General features: G+C 38.2%; 1 protein-coding gene across 1 annotated transcript in view; it reads right to left on the bottom strand.

The window, feature by feature from the left end:
• RPS6KA5 (ribosomal protein S6 kinase A5) overlaps positions 1 to 17,257 on the bottom strand; it is a 129,746-nt gene extending 112,489 nt beyond the window's left edge. The window contains exon 1 of the mRNA XM_077780902.1: positions 17,191 to 17,257. The gene's annotated coding sequence lies outside the window, so the exon portion shown is untranslated. The remainder of the gene's footprint in view (positions 1 to 17,190) is intronic.
• Between the last annotated feature and the right edge of the window lie 200 nt (positions 17,258 to 17,457).

Below are 17,457 nucleotides of genomic sequence, written 5' to 3'. Positions count from 1 at the left end.
TTGCCATTATGAATCAGGCGTTCGGTGCTTGTTATCATAATAAAGCAAAGTTAAAACTGATAGTTTAAAAGCAAGAGGACATTCACGCTGCCGTCTCAAATGACACCACACAATTGCAACAACATTTTCGAGCTAAATAAAAGCAGCCTTCTCGCTGAAGTTTATTTTGAGCATAACTGAACGGATCTTTTTGCTTTATTTGTAAGATGTGAATTCATTAAAAAGTTTTAGGAAGTAGCATCTAATCTTTGCATTAAAGTGATAATGAGATCACAATTTATTAAAAAAATAATTTTACAGTTTGTAAGCACAATCACTTTACAATGCCATACACTTAAACAGCGTGCAACATTTGCGTATGTTTACACGCATTATTCTGGAGGAAGAGTTAGTGAAGAACCATTGTTCTAGAAGGTCTCTGGTTTATTTCCTTGATTACAGTCCTCACCCTAGGACATGCCGCTCTCCCTGGGATCCAAGTGGCTCAACCACTGTGAGATCACTGTTTCCCATCACTCACATTTTTTACTAATGCTATTTAAAACCGTGTACCTTGTACATGCTGCTTACCAGCTAGGGCTACACTTTGGGTTCAGACCAAACTTCAGCAGAAACTACTGTACTTGAACCATGGCTTTTAAAAATAATGCATGGCAGAAATTCTTAGTGACTTCCACTCCAACCGCAGACACTCCCCGCTTTCCCTCTGTACAGCACATTGCTCCACTCTGACGGCCCAGGACAGGGTCACACATGCGTTTCTGTGCCCATGTACTTGGCCGTCTGCTTCACACCACTCGTGGATACTCACTCGTGGCCTCACCCATTTACTCCTGTTATTGTGATTATATAATTTAACTATATGTTACATAAACCGCTGACATGTAAATGTGAAAGAAAAATGTGGTTGAATACTTTGGAAGAACTAGATAAAAGCAAGACACTTTAAAAAAAAAAAAGAACTGCTGAAAAGCTAGGTGTGGGTGGAGCACTATAAAAGGCTTGGGGGAAAACTGTGGAAATCTAGAAGGATTCTGTACTCAGAGTACTTCAAATGCTTCTGGTTCCCACTCTGCTTTAAAGAATCCGAAACTTAATTTTAGATGATGCACAAAATTTTGATTTCAGTGTGATTTATATGATATAAACTATTGTTTAAGAAATGATTCTCGGGGCGCCTGGGTGCCTTGGTCGGTTAAGCGTCTGACTCTTGGTTTCGGGTCAGGTCAGGATCTCACAGTTCCTGAGTTCAAGTCCCACACTGGACTCTGTGCTGACAGCATGGAGCCTGCTTGGGATTCTCCCTCTCCCTCTCCGCCCCGTCCCCACTCGTGCTCTCTCTCTCTCTCAAAATAAAGAAATAAACTTTAGAAAAAAATTAAAAACAAAAAAGAAATTATTCCCAAAGAAAAGATCCCATGCCTACATCCAAAGACTAGCAAGTAGGGGTGCCTGGCTGGCTCAATCTGTAGAGCATCTGACTCTTGATCTCAGGGTGGTGAGTTCAAGCCCCACACTGGGTGCGGAGCCTACTTAAAAAACAACAACAAAGACTGGCAGATGAATATATATTTATCTGTTGTAAGTGAAGTTAATATGTTCAGAGTACATATTTATATATATCCTCTTAGAGAGATTTTCTTCTTTAACCAACTTTTTTTTTGATTAACCACAAGTACCAGTCATGTCATCTCGTTCCTCACTGCTGGGACCCATGCGTGTCTCCTCCTTCCAGCTACTGGAATCTTGTTAAAGGGGGACCTGGCCATCAATCACACTAACCATGGCCCCAGCGTGCTTTCACCCTCCACTGGCAAACCCAGCTTTTGTGCTGTCATCTAAAAATGATAAAAATACAACCCTTCTGGCTCAAATCAGTTGATGTCCAACTGCCCTTAAGATAAGGGGAATCCTTAATATAATTACATTATCTGGCCTCCAGCTCCCTCTTTCCCCCTTCTCACTGTCTCATTTAGCGGACTCTTTCAGACCACCGGCCATTTCTGACTTCTCCCACTACCACAGTGCCTCAAATTTTATGCTCTCATAATACCATGCATTCTTTGTCACAGAAATGATCAGAAACACGACTTTTCATTGGTCTGTGTGACCACTTCATTGTCTAACTTCCACAGGACTGGAAATTCCACAAAATCATAATCATACACTGTCTGCCTTAATTCCCTTTGTATCATTAGCAAGTAATTGGAGCTGGCACATCAGGGAGACTCAAACAATGCTGAGTGCATGAAAAAAAACGAACAAATAAGCTAGCAAACAGGAGCAGGCCAAAGAAAGCTCTGCAGTGTATAGCCAAATACCCTCTTCTCAGCAGATAATTTTGCTCTAAAATTGAAGCTGAGTCTCTAACAAAAGAAACCCGTAATGTAGACCCATGGTATCGAGCTACACCCGGCCAACTCTTTTCCTTGGAGGAAGGAACAATCAGCTTCGTGAAGCCATCCCTTTTAATTTGGGTATTAAATTTGATTCCTGGCAACATTCTCCAGTGAAAATGAACTCAGGAAACTTAGATGCCACCATTCTAGAGCAGGAAAATGTCTTAACATGACATCCATATATAGGCCACGGCATTATAATCTGCCACAACCACTGAAGAGTGAATTACAATGCCTGGCCACATCTCTTATTTGGATGTATTTAACCTGGGAAAATTTCTGTCTTTCCACATGTGATATGTCCTGGCGCTGACCAGCAGGCCACCTGCCTTCCCCTCCTCCTTCCCCTGTACAGCTTCACTGACCCCAAGACCACATTGTCAGAAATGGAACCAAACAAGAAATACACTCATGGAATTCTGAATTTCATTTGTCTTGCTCTTGGAAACTAGATCCTTGTCAACAGGCGAGCCGAACATACATGGTGAGTAATGACAGAGTGTTGTGTATGCAGCCCCAGAGAAACCACAATCATCCATCTCAGAGAAATAGCTCCACTTCAGTGTTCTTGTAGTACAATCAGCCACAAAAACACACACTCACGAGTCCAACGGTGAAACTGACTAACCGTAATTTGGTACTTCTAAAGATCCATCTGGGGACATCTGGGTGGCTCATTCAGTTAAGCATCCGACTTCAGCTCAGGTCATGATCTCACGGTTCGTGGGTTCAAACCCTGCATTGGGCTCTGTGCTGACAGCTGGCTCAGAGCCTGGAGCCTGTTTTCAGGTTTTGTGGCTCCATCTCTCTCTGCCCCTCCCCTGCTCATGCTGTCTCTATTTCTCTCTCAAAAATGAATAAAACATTAAAAAAATTAAAAATAAAATATAAAATAAAATAAAATAAAGATATATCTGAAATAGCTGACTAATTAGACCTTAGAATCAAAAAGAAACATTATTGTCCAAAAAGACAATAATGTCTTTTATGGGAGACTAATAAAATAATGTTTTTCCAATAATACCATCACATCTTTTGTCAAAGATGCTATTCTCATGATATTATTTAATGTTCATGACATAGGAACCATTTGATAACTTCAGCACTTGTTAAAAGTCTCTGTAGACTGGTTTTTGGACCTCATGGCTCAGTCGGTTAAGCATCCAACTCTTGATCTCACAGTTCATAGGATCAAGCCCTACAACGGGCTCTGCACTGACAGCATGGAACTTGCTTGGGATTCTCTCTCTCCCTCTCTGACCTTCCCCTGCTTGCTTGCTCTCCTTCTCTCTCAAAATAAATAAATAAACTTCCAAACAAAAAGTCTCTTTAGACTGTTTTTTTCCCAAACAGTGGGCAATGGTATCAATTTAGTGGGTTTAAACAGCATTTTAAAAAATTAAGAGAACCAAATATACTAAAAGTGTCTCATGAAACCTGTGCTTCCTCTTTATAAATGCATGTCCCTGTGGAGGTGTATAGGAATGTAAACAAATCTGAACACATGGGAGGGGAAAAGAGTGGGGAGTACACAGCATCCATTAAACACAAAGACTGCCAGACTGCCTGAGGCTGAGCCCTAGACATGTTATTTAGTAACTGTATGGCCTTGGGTAGAACAGTGAACAGTGTCTCAATTTCTGCATTAGGGATAGTAACAGTTTATACATCTTACTTTCTGTTCCAGAGGTTAAATAAATTAATGCAAGCATCCTGGCAGATAACAAATGCTACAGAAGTGTTAGTGGAAGAAATGTGTGTGTGTGTGTGTGTGTGTGTGTGTACACATAACATAAATACACACACTGAGTTGCAATATAAAAATATGCTTATTTCATCCTATGGGCAATAGTCAAAACAGCTTGAAAGCCACTGTTGTAAATGGATTTATATGCTTTCTTTTCCTTTAAAAAAAATTATATAAGCCACAGAATTTTCCCTTTTATCCCTACCCCTTAATAACCTCAGAGTTAAATTTAAGACTCAATTACAATGCCTACCTCACCCCAGATGTCTGTAACATCTATTTCACTTTCCTTGTATCTGGCTTTCACTATGTTTTCTTTTTTTTTTTTTTTAAGGTTCTCTCTTTTTTATCTTGAAAATGCCTTTTATCTCCTTTTGAAAGTAGGCAAATTTTAAAACACAATTAAAATAAATGCACTTGACTTTATATATTTATCAAACAAGCACTGATTCCTAAAGTCCTTTATATAACAGATAACTGTACACTAAATTCCAAATATTGAAAAAATACATACCTATAAAATAAAATATTTCAAAATTTAAAAGAAAAAGTGTCTGAAGAAAAAAATTAAAGAAATAAAATTTTTAAAGAAAAAAAGAAGAATCTGAGCCATTTAATAGAACTATTTTGTAAAAATTGGCCATTGTAAAATCAAAAACACCCTGAATTTCTAAAATTAATGAAGGCAGACTAAAATATTCTTCTAAGATATAAGGAAAAGCTATGAACCCCGAACATGATTAAAGAAATAGATGCTGTAAGTAAACAAAAGAGATACGGTAAATGCATATGAAATTACAAGCAGTGATTTTTATAAAAGACACTGAGGTAAGCCATTTGCTTGGGCCATAAACATTTACATCGTCTAGAAGATATGTAATACAGAGGATCTGGATGAGACATAATAAACGTGCCAGCATTCTAGATTTAATCCAACTGTAGGTTTGAAATTAAAAACACGGCCATTTGACCCATTTGCTTAACTACTTCAATAGTCAGAAACAGTTGTACATACAGCTGAATCAGGAACACAAGTCGGTACATTTTCTTATGGATGGCGACAGCGTCTAAAAAAGACTTAACATGTACAAAGGCTGAAAATAAAAACAGTCACAGGATTAACTATCTATGGGTATCATTTATGCATACTGCATTAGCTTGAGTATCTAGAGACTAATTGTATAATAATTTTCTAGATCAGCACTTTGTAAGTTTCAGAGAAAGTACCAAGACAATACATGCGTGAAGCCGGCTCATAACTGCATGTATGTAAGTGGCTGTGGCCAACTCTCGCCTGTCTCCATATGGGTGACCCATTACATCACAGCTCCGATCTTATTCCTCATGCCAAATGACTTGAGAACCAGAGATTCTGGTCCAGCAGGGAAGAAGAAAAAGCTACAAAGGAAATCATGTCCAACTGTGAGGTCTAGACTTAGAAATGATTACCCATGGATGCAATAATCAGCGAATCTTACTAAAAGACATATACACAAGAAATATACACAAGAGCCAAGAAGCACATTCATAAACCATTCTCTTTATACCTCAGCAAACAAGCTGTCTGCCTAGCTACCCAGTCATGTCTTATTGGCCAGTGTTAATGACCATCTGTAGTAGAAGGGAATGGTGCTCTCCCAGATCTCACCTGTCCAGACTGGTGGACACACAACCCCAGCTGCTGATAGCCCACAGCTGCCTCCTCAGGAGAAAGGCCTCAGGTAGACAGACCATTCTCTAACCTGTCCCAACCCAAGCAGCCTACAGGCTCAAAAGGCCTGCCTCCCTACTTTTGCTCCAAAACTTCTCATGAGTTCAGGCTGAATCTGGACTCGAGGTTAGACCACACGCTGCTTAGACTCTTCCCCTGCTCCTTCTGCTTCCCTCACTCTCTCCTGAGAGCATTTTTGCAATAAGTCACATGCATCTAACTCCCTGCCCTGGGCTCTGCTTCTGGCAAACATGACCTACGACAGCATCAGTAATAAGTTCAATTGTTTTTACATTAGGGAGACAAAGTCAACCAACATCTTCCTATAGGGTCATTTTATGATCATGGCATAAAACATTACGAACACCTAATCTTTAAGGCTTCCAAAAACACTGTAGGTTTACATGGAAACAAAAGGTACAGTGGGTATATACAGATGCAGAATTATAAACTTTTTTGAATAACAATTTTGACAACTTCATGAATACATACTTGGAAAAGTACTATTTTAATAGGGATATTTTCCAAACACTTAAGAGAATAAAATGACAAATGATGACTAAGCCATCATACCTTATAAAACAGTCTTTTACATGATTCAACCCAAAGTTTTTTCCCCTTTATCATATCACCAAAAAGTAGATGCATTTTTAAGTCGCCTAGTGCAATTTCTAGCACCCTCTAGTGGCAAATTACCCAAGAGAAATAGAAATGTCTCATTTAATAAAGAAAATGGGTTTCTGAAAACTCTGCAGTTATTAAAAAAAAAAAAAAAGGCTGTCCCATCAGGGATGATTTTCAGAGAGTCTGGGAAAATGAGTAAAGAACTACCAGAATCACCATTTCAAGGATGGCACTTAAGATTGGGGTAAGCAACCAAAAGCAGTCTCTCGACTGGATAAATAAGTATTTCCATGGAGCAGCTTACAAGATCTGCTGTTGATTAGATGCCCCCCCTCCTCCCCCAAAAATCCACATGATAAGGAAAAAGTGAGGGCACCAGAGACTGAGGTAGGCACAAATGATTGCTGCTCATTAGACATTCCTAAAGGTAAGGCAATTTGAATTTCTATACTCTGCCAGTACTCATTCTAAGGTTTCATAAACTCAGGAATAATTCTGTATTAAATGAAGACGAGATCCTTATGATTCAATTTGCAGGTTTTTATGTAATCCATTTTTTTAATGCTCCCAACTCTGTCCCCAGCACCCAAAATAGTACCTGCTACTTGATAAATACATGTGAATGAGTGAATCCCAAAAGCAATGGGAATGAACCGAAAGTTTATTTTTAATATTTATTTTGAGAAAGAGGGAGATTGTGAGCACGAGCTGGGGAGGCGCAAAGAGAGCGAGAGAATCCCCAAGCAGGCCCCACACCATCAGCACAGAGCCCAATGCAGGGCTCCATTCCACAAACCGTGATATCATGACCTGAGTCAAAATCGAGTCAAACACTTATTAATCAACTGAGCTACCTAGGAGCCCCTGAACTGAACGTTTCAAATAGAGAAGTGACATGTCCAATTTTGCACTTAAGAAGGATCACTCAGGCTATAGTGTGGAGAATGGACCAGGAAGAACCAGACTGAAGCCTGGAAGATCTTTAGTGATTCTATTTCCCTCTTACTGTATATATTTTAGGCTGTGCCAGAAAATATTTTTTAAGAAATGACACATAGCAAGCTAATGTGAGACCTCGATAATGCATTACATTAGCTCTTTTAGGAGCTGGGCTTCTTTCCCTTTTAATTACATAAATAGCTGAAGTTTATACAGCATTTACTATGTGTCAGGCAATCTAAATGTTTTATTATTCATTTTCTGTATATTTAAGCGTAAGATTGCCAACATAAAATACAAAAAGGGTGTTCAGAACCTAAGATGTTTGTATCGTTAAAAGAAGAAAACAAAAATAATGCTGACAAAAACTGAGGACTGATGGATGTGGGGGGGAGGGGGGGATGGGCATAGAGAAGGACACTTATGGGGATGAGCACTGAGGGTTATGTGGAAACTAATTTGACAATAAACTATTTGTAAAAAAAAAAAAAAAGAAGAAGAAGAAAACAAAGAATAAGAAACACAATCCTTTCATTTGTCATGTTGTTTTTAAGATAATAGACAAATCAACTTCTTAGAACTGTTCATCAAATTTCAACTACCGACATGTCAGCAGTTTTTCATTTGTTAGACTTTTCTTATTAGAAATATAACTTCAGTTGAATTACTCCCAGATACACTAACAGTGAGTGGCTACATGAAAAAACTAATTATCCTTATGAAGAAGTCCTAAGTAATTTTGCTTTTTGAACTTAGGATATAGCTTTAGAGTAGAGTTTCCTACTCAATAAATAACCACAACTGATGGTTATCTAGCTACTGGCACTTTGTATCCATTATCTCATTAATCTTACAACAATACTGTGAGATCAGTAGTACTGACTTATGCCAATAGGGACTGAGGCTCTCAGAGTTCAAGTCATTTACCAAGGAACACAAGTAGGTAATGGTAACATCAAGATTCAAGCCTGAATTTGCTACATCCCATCTTAGATACCCAAGTACTTCACAGTTGTGAATGCACCAAAACTGGAAGAGGAAATAAACTTGGGGGCACCCTTTGTGGTCATATGGCAAACTTTATTTATTATTACTTTTTGGCATAATAACAAAAGATCTTCAAAGTACAGGATCATGTATGATGAATAAAGAAAATTCAAGGAAAATACTAAAGTTTTTTTTTTTAAGCTAAAACCATCATGCTCCACTCCACTAAGTATTAGAAGTACGAAGAATGCATACAATAGATATGCGAAAGACTTTCTTCACATCTAGCTGGACACATGTCTCAGAGAAAGCAAATAGTTAAAAGTAAAGCATCACAAAAAGTAAGGAGAGAAATGAAAACAGAATCAGTATTCCCATGATCTAAAATTTCATCATGAAACGAAATACAGTTGATCCTTGAACATGGGTTTGAACTACACAGATCCACTTACACATGATTTTTTAAAAAATAAATACAGTATAGAGTGGCTAAAATGAACAAATCAGGAGACTATAGATGTTGGTCAGGATGTGGAGAAACGGGAGCCCTTCTATAGTGTTGGTGGGAATACAAACTGGTGCAGCCCCTCTGGAAAACAGTGTGGAGGTTCCTCACAAAATTAAGAATAGAACTCCCCTATGACCCAGCAATAGCACTGCTAGGAATTTACCCAAGGGATACAGGAGTGCTGATGCATAGGGGCACATGGACCCCAGTGTTCACAGCAGCACTTTCAACAAAAGCCAAATCATGGAAAGAGCCTAAATGTCCATTAACTGACAAATGGATAAGGAAGATGTGGTTTATATACACAATGGAATACTACTGGGCAATGAGAAAGAATGAAATCCTGCCATTTGCAGCAATGTGGATGGAACTGGATGGTATTATGCTAAATGAAATAAGTCAGTCAGAGAAAGATAGATACCATATGTTTTCACTCATGTGGATCTTGAGAAACTTAACAGATGACAATGGGGGAGGTGAAGGGGGGGAAAAAGTTACAGAGAGGGAGGGTGGCAAACCATAAGAAACTCTTAAATACTGAGAACAAACAGAGGGCTGATGGGGGGTGGGGAGAGGGGAAAGTGCGTGATGGGCACTGAGGAGGACACTTCTTGGGATGAGCACGGGGTGTTGTATAGAAAACAATTTGACAATAAATTATATTTAAAAAATTTTTTCAGTAAAATAAAATAAATATAGTACAATACTGTAAAAGCATCTTCTCTTCCTTATGGTTTTCTTAATATTTTCTCTGGCTTTATTGTTAAATACACAGTATATAATACATATAACACATAAAATATGTGTTAATTGATTATTTATGTTATCAGTAAGGTTCCCAGTCAACAGGATGGTATTAGTAGTTAAATTCTTGGTGGATCAAAAGTTGTGGATGGATTTTCAACTATGCAGAGGGTTGACGCCCCTAACTCCCAAATTGGTCAAGAGTCAAGTGTAATTCTAAAAGATGAGCAAAAGCTATTTTCTGGACTGGAAGTATCAATCCGAAAAATCATGCTGGAGACAAGAGCATGAATTATATACGTGTTAGATCATTATCATCTCACACTGTTATGAGCTATAGAGATGGGACAGGGCTACATTGTTGGACAAATCTGTAAGGATGATCTTAAGAGCTTACAATCTAGAAGAAAAATAGCAGATATGAAGGAAAATTCAGAAAACCACTCAGAACTATGTTCTCTGCAAAGGACTTTCAGTGCCCCAATTCAGAGAAAGAAGCGATCTGGGCAGAATCTGGACAGGCAGAAGAGAAGAGGGGCACTAGGATTATGGGACTAAGACAAGACAGAGCATTAGAATATGGGAAAGTAAGGGCGCCTGGGTGGCTTAGTCGGTTAAGCGTCTGACTTTCGCTTAGGTCATGATCTCACAGTTCGTGGGTTTGAGCCCCGCGTCGGGCTCTGTGCTGACTGCCAGCTCAGAGCCTGGAGCCTGTTTCAGTCTATGACTCCCTCTCTCTCTGACCCTCCCCTGCTCACGCTATCTCTCTCTCTCTCTCCTAGAAATAAATAAAACATTTAAAAAAAAAAAAAAAGAATATGGGAAAGTATGCCCAAATGTAGGGGGGTAAAAGAAAATTAACCAGACTAGAAAAGTAGGTGGAATATCAGGGTTACTGGACAAAAAAGACAGGAGAAAACAAAGCTAAGTCTGAAAGCGAGGCAAAAGGATTTGTATTTGAAGTAATTAACTGGGGGGACAGGGGGGAAGGCACTATAAATTCTGAAATAGGAGAATAGCGAAGTAATGTTGAATTTTAATGAGGATGCATACCATTTATAACAGAATACAGGTAAAATGCATAACACAGAATAGAGAACTTGCAGAAAAGCAGACCAGTTAAGAAATAACTTCAAGATATTTTATATAGTTCAAAATACATAAAAATTAATTCATCAGAAGAATTTTCAGTTTCACTTCCAAAGAAAACCTGGCTTGACACATAAAGACATCTGATGAGGCTTTTCTATTATTCTAAGTAGTGCTGGAAAAAATTATCTTAAAAAGGTAATAAAAGTGAAAGATTAGTGGTGAAATTTCTGAATAAAAATTGAGATTTCATTATACTTATAAGAAAAGTTTCCACCTACTCCATTTAGTCATCAAAAATCTGATTTTAAATACAGAAATACCTATAATGACACCTTAGTTATTCCATCTTCTGCTCAGAGCAAGCATACTGTCAGCTGACAAAAAGGAAAAGCAGTATCCACAGCTAACAGACCAATTATACAACAACGAAAAAGCATGAAATGAAAATGCCCAAGTAAAACATTACTGATAAACTCTTCCCTCACCTTTGCAGACCTATCTTAAGGACCTGTGATCACACGACTCAAAAAGCTGAAGTAGATAATAGGACAAAGTATTAACTGTGTTGAAAGAAAATATACACCAGGCTTGATTTTAATAAATTCGATATTAAAAATCTCACATGTATGAAGCTGGCTTTTCATTTTCCTTCCTCATATTCTCTTTGTGGTTTTTGAAATCAAAGCCATACCTCATACAATAAGCTGGAAAAAAATCCCACTTTTCTATCCTCTGAAAGAGTTTGTGAAAGACTGGAATGATCTATATCTTGAATATCTGGTAGAACTCATTCATTTTTTTACATTTTATTCACTTTTTTTTTTTTAATTTTTTTAACGTTTTATTTATTTCTGAGAGAGGGAGAGAGATAGCATGAGCAGGGGAGGGTCAGAGGGAGAGGGAGATACAGATTCCAAAACAGGCTCCAGGCTCTGAGCCAGCTGTCAGCACAGAGTCCGAGGCAGGGCTCAAACCCACGAACTGTGAGATCATGACCTGAGCCGAAGTCAGACGCTTAACTGACTGAGCCACCCAGGTAGCCTAACATTTATTTATTTTTGAGAGACAAAGAGATAGAGCATGAGCAGGGGAGGGGCAGAGAGAAGAGACACAGAATATGAAGCAGGCTCTAGGCTCTGAGTTGTCAGTACAGAGCCCGACGCGGGGCTCGAACTCAGGACCGTGAGATCATGACCTGAGTCGAAGTCCGACACAACCTATGAAGCCACTCAGGCGCCCCAGGCAGAACTCACTCTTAAAAATGTATCAACTATTGTTCTAGCAGGAAGACTTTTGCTTACTAATTTCCTTAACAGTTAAAGAATATTAAGGTTGACTAGTCTTTTTTAAACAGCTTGGAAATTTACACATTGTAAGATTTATGAGCATGTTAAAGTTTGAGAAATACTACCTCAGAACACTAACTCCTATCACCTCCCAAACTGTATGCTATTTTTGTCCAGTGATTCAGTTTTCTTATTTTAACCCCACAATTTCAACACTATGGCTATGGTTGTTTAGATTTTCTTCAGATCCAATCCTTTGTGCATCTCAGAAACGCTCCTGAGATTCCTTTTTCCCTACAACTAGGGCTTTTAGAAATTCTTTTAATGAAGACGTGTTGGTGGAAAACACACTCAGCTTTTGTCTGTCTGAAAATGCCTATTTTGCTCTTGCTTCTGAAAAATAGTTTTGTTGGGTATACAATTCTAAACGGAGTTCTTTTCTCTGGGCATTCTGCAGATATTCTTCTATTCTCCCTTAGTTTTCATGGTAGCTGTTGAAAAGTCATCTGTTTATCTGATCATTATTCTTTCATAAATAAGTCTTTTCTCTCTGGCTGCTTTTAGGGTATTTCTCTGTCTCTGGTGCTTATCACTTTCTCTATGATGTATTCATGTGAGAATTTCTGTCTACTTGTCTGCTTGGAATATGTTTTGCTTCTTCAATCTGTGAATTCACATGTTTAATCAATCTTAGTAAATTCTCAACTAGGATTCTGATTAGACAAACCTGTACCTTCTGTCCTCTATGTCTTAATCTTTTAAAGTGTTTTTTTTTTTTAATATTTATTTATTTCTGAGGCAGCACAAGCAGCGGAGGAGCAGAGAGAGGGGGAGAGAAGATCCAAAGCGGGCTCCGCACTGACAGCAGCAAGCCTGATGCAGGGTTCAGATCATGACCTGAGCTTAAGTCACACACTCAACCAACTGAGCCACCCAGGTGACCCTTAATCTCTCTTTTATAAATCCCATCTCATTTTTCTCCATTTTATATTCTGCATATTTTCCTCAAATCCATCTCTCAATTTGTTAATTCTCTTTAGCTACATCTCATCTGCTACTAAACCATCTACTGAGTTTATAATCTGAATTATTTTCTCACTTCTAGAACTACTATTGGCTGTCTTTCAAATCTGTCCCGTCATTTTGTAGCATACTTTTTTCCTTCACATCACCATCAAAGCCCTGTTTAATTTTAAAGACCATATAAACATTTACATCATATTTCAGACCTAATAATTCCAACAGACTCTACAGGTCTAATTTTGCTATTTGTTGTTTCCACTTCTTTCACTCATGGTGACTTGCTTCTTGGATGTTGTGATCATTGATATTAAGACCCTGTCTGTAAAACTTTCTTCAGTACTTCTTTATGGTCTCAGTAACAGCTTATTCTTTCAAAGAGGATTTATATTTGCTTTTCCTAGGCACCTGGCAATACTACCAACTCAGTAGTACTGTAAATGAAATTCCTACCTATTTTTTGTTCTTTGAGATTACACAAATGTGTACAAATTCCAGCTGCAAACCTGAATACCCTGATGGCTGGCTTATGTTGTGAATGCTCAGGGAATGCTATTATTTATTTATTTTTCCCCTTCACCCAGAGCCAATGCTGAGGCAGAAAAATTTCCTCTGCATCTCCCTTTGCAGACTGGATTTTTCTTCTTATTTAGTGGTTTGCTAAGCAGTAGCCTTTTCTACCTCTCAGGAGCCTTAGACGATGTCTCTCATGCCAAGCACGGACATGATAAATCCAAGGAACCAGCTCACAATTTACTGGTACATTTCCCCAGAATGACATTTGCCTTTGACGGACTTATTTATTCTCTAGATTCCTGTTCTGTTTTCTTTTTGGATTCCAAGGATTTTTCTTCTTCTTAGAAGCTGACCTATACCATTTAGTAGACTTTCTTTAGAGGTTTTTTTTATCCAGCACTTCAGGGGTTTAAAAATGAGGAAGATTTTCCAAGATATGCAAGCTGTCATCTTATCAGAAAGAGAACATAAACTGCCTTTCTATTTCTACTTATGTATTTGGAATATACTGCCAAATATAAAATTGACAGATCAAGGAACAGAATTAGTTTCATAGCTTTTGTTTCATAGCTATAAAATTCAGTGATGAAAATTAATTAATTAATATTACATTTTAATAGTGGCTTGAGGAGATCTGTAGACTCCATATCTATTTTGCTTGAGAGAGGTTATCTATTAATATTAAATAAAAGTTTTCTGGCTTTGACCATACCTGGAATAAAACATGATCTTAGTCTGATTTTCATAACTTATTTTCTAAAAGAACAGCTACAAGTGTTGATAAGGTGGTGGAGACATTGAAACCCTCATACACTGCTGGTGGGAATGTAAAATGGTGGGAATGTACAATGATGCAGCCATTTTAGAAAACAGTCTGGTAGTTCCTCAAGAAATTAAACATAGAATTATCATGTGAAATAGCAATCCACTGCTAAGTATATGCCCAAGAGGATTTAAAACACATGTTCACACAAAAACGTATACATGAATGCTCACAGCAGCATTGTTCACAACAGCCAAAAGGCAGAAATGATCCACAAGTCCCACTGATGGATGAATGGATAAACAAAATGTGGTATATTCTTAAGAGTGGGATATTATAAAGCCATGAAAAGGAAAGAAATATAGGTGCATGCTACAACACAGATGAATCTAGAAAACAGTATGCTAACTGTAAGAAGCCAGACACGAAAGACTACAAATTATGTGATTCAATTACATGAAATGTCCAGAATAGGCAAATATAAAGGTACAGACAGTGGGTCACTGGCTGTTTAAGGCTGGGAGGATAGTGAGTCTGGGAAGTAACAGACAAAGCATTCAGAGTTTCTTTCTGAGGTAAAATGTTCTAAGGTTGGCTGGGGTGGTGGATGCACAGCTCTGTAAATACACTAAAACCACTGATTTGTACCCTTTAAAAGGTGGACTGTAAGGCATGTGATTATATTACAATAAAGCTATTAGAATAAAAAACATGCAGATAAAACAAATTCTGTGGCTAGAACATAAGTTGACCTGAAACAGCCTTTGACAAAACGGCACAAACACTATTTCGAAGGAAATTCAGTCGCCATACAGTTGTGACCCTCCTTCTCCTTCGAGGAGATACTGCCTTTGAAAGAGGAAACGAATGTAAGAATAAAAGACATTATTTTGATATTTTGAAGGCGTGATTTCTTAATGATATGGTAGGGTGAGGCTAGTTTGTTTTAAAAATACATCTTTACAACTGATCGGATGGAGAGAATACACGGCACACTCTCCCAAGTTGACAATTATACTATACTCTTCCTGACAATAAAAACACTTAGCTGATGAAAATAAATTATAGGGCTTCCTCGCTGGCAGCTGTAAAGGCAGGCTTTACACGATATGCTGAACTACTCAGGAAAATCATGAAGAGCTTATATGGCAAGGCCCTAGGCATGACGGCTCAGCACCAAACGACCTACAGACAAATTACATACATGGTACATGAGGGCAGTGGCTGGGACGGATCTGGAAGCCCAAGAGAAAAGACTTCTCTCCTGCTAAAAGGCTTGGCACTTGGGAAGCTATGGGCAGATGCTCTCCCACGGACAGCAACGACCTGTCCGGTCAGAGGCTGGGAATCTAGGAAGGCATACAGGCCACTGAGAGTGTGAAGCTAAACTTTAGTGGAGAAGAAAAATGGTCTGTTCTCTGAGGCTCTCCCTCCCCTTCCAGGAAAGAGACAATAGGGCCTGTTGAGACTGGAAAAATAATTAAAATCCTCCTTTTCACCCGGACCTTAAAGATGGAAAATGAGTTCTCACAGCGGCATACCTGTGGAGCAACACATCCCAGAGAGAGAGCTGAAGACATCAGCTGCGTAACTGGCAGGCCTATTACAAAATGACAACGTGGGGTGTTCTGTTCATGAATTACTTAGAATCTCAAGACAGTGAAAGCAGAGCATTAAGCCTAACATGGGGCTCTTCTGAGTGTGGGGGTCTCTGCACCCACACAGGCTGTCCATCTAAGAGGCCCAGATTCTTGAGCATCAAACGGCAGCAGCAAAAATTCAGGAGGCACAGAAAAGTATAAAGCAGAAAACCAAGATCGTCTAAGATCCTACCATCTGGGACAACCACTGTTATTTTGGTGTATATTCCAGAGAATTTTCTATATGCATATATACTGTTGACCCTTGAACAACAGAGTTTTGAACTGCATGAGTCCACTTATACATGTAATTTTTGAGGGAATAATTACAGTACAGTACTACAGACATATTATCTATTTCTTATGACTTTCTTAATAACATTTCCTTGTCTCTAGCTTTCTTTAGTGTAAGAATACAGTATGTAATACATGTAACATACAAACTATGTGTTAATCAACTGCTTATGCTATCAGTAAGGTTTCCAGTAAACAGTAGGCTGTATTAGTAGTTAAGTATTGGGGGAATCAGAAGTTACCCACAGATTTCCAACAGTGCAGGGGTTGGTGCCATAACCCCCTGCATTGTTCAGGGTCAAATGCGCATGTAGACGTTGCTTCTTACAGAAATGGTATATTGCACACTCTCTTCTGTAGCCTTTTCTTAAGCTTATTAAGCTCTTACATTATGGAGAATTTTCAAAAACGTTAAAAGCAGATCATTTCAGTCCTATTATACAGAGTACAGAACATAAAGATTCATGTCCAATTTAACCAAACTCAAACCTGACTTTTGTTAAGTTTCTAAAGAGTCTTGAGGTTTTCATTACTAAAAATGATGACCACTGGATATGAATAAAATGCAGTGAGGACTGAATGAGTTAATCAGCATGAAGTATTTCACAGAGTACTTGGCAAGTAACAAGCTCTCTATAAATGTTAGGGATTTTAGTATTGTGTCCTATGTAAAGATTGAACTAATTTATATTCCCAACAGCACGGTAAAAGAAATTGGTTTTCCTAAATCCCTGCCAATTCTTCCAAATTTTCCCTTTTGTATTTTGTCTATGAATCGTTTGTTTGTGTTCTTTGACAATTTTCCCACTGGATTCCTTATGCTTTTAAATTTTTAACGGATTTCTATATTGAAGACACCAATCCTTTGTCATAGGAATAACAAATGCTTTTTTCAGCTAAAAAAAAATTTTAAGACTTACCTCCAGTTCCTAGGACCTTGAGGAGCTCAAAATTTTCAATCCCCACCTTCTCTGCATGTCCTGTTAAATTAGCTAAAAAAAAAAAAGAGAAAAAAAATAATTAAGGGGATGAGCAACAGGAGGGGGTCCATGGAGGCTTCTGAAATACCAGCAGTATTTTATTACTTGACTTGAGTGGTTAAGCCAGGGTTCACTTTATAATTATATGTTAAACTATACAGCTATGTTTTGTGTACTTTTCTGTATGTTATATATTACAGGAAAACT

Source organism: Crocuta crocuta, unplaced genomic scaffold (genome assembly GCF_008692635.1).
Source record: "Crocuta crocuta isolate KB4526 unplaced genomic scaffold, BGI_CrCroc_1.0 scaffold299, whole genome shotgun sequence".
NCBI lineage: Eukaryota > Metazoa > Chordata > Mammalia > Carnivora > Hyaenidae > Crocuta > Crocuta crocuta.
This window is presented reverse-complemented; position numbering and strand designations above follow the sequence as displayed.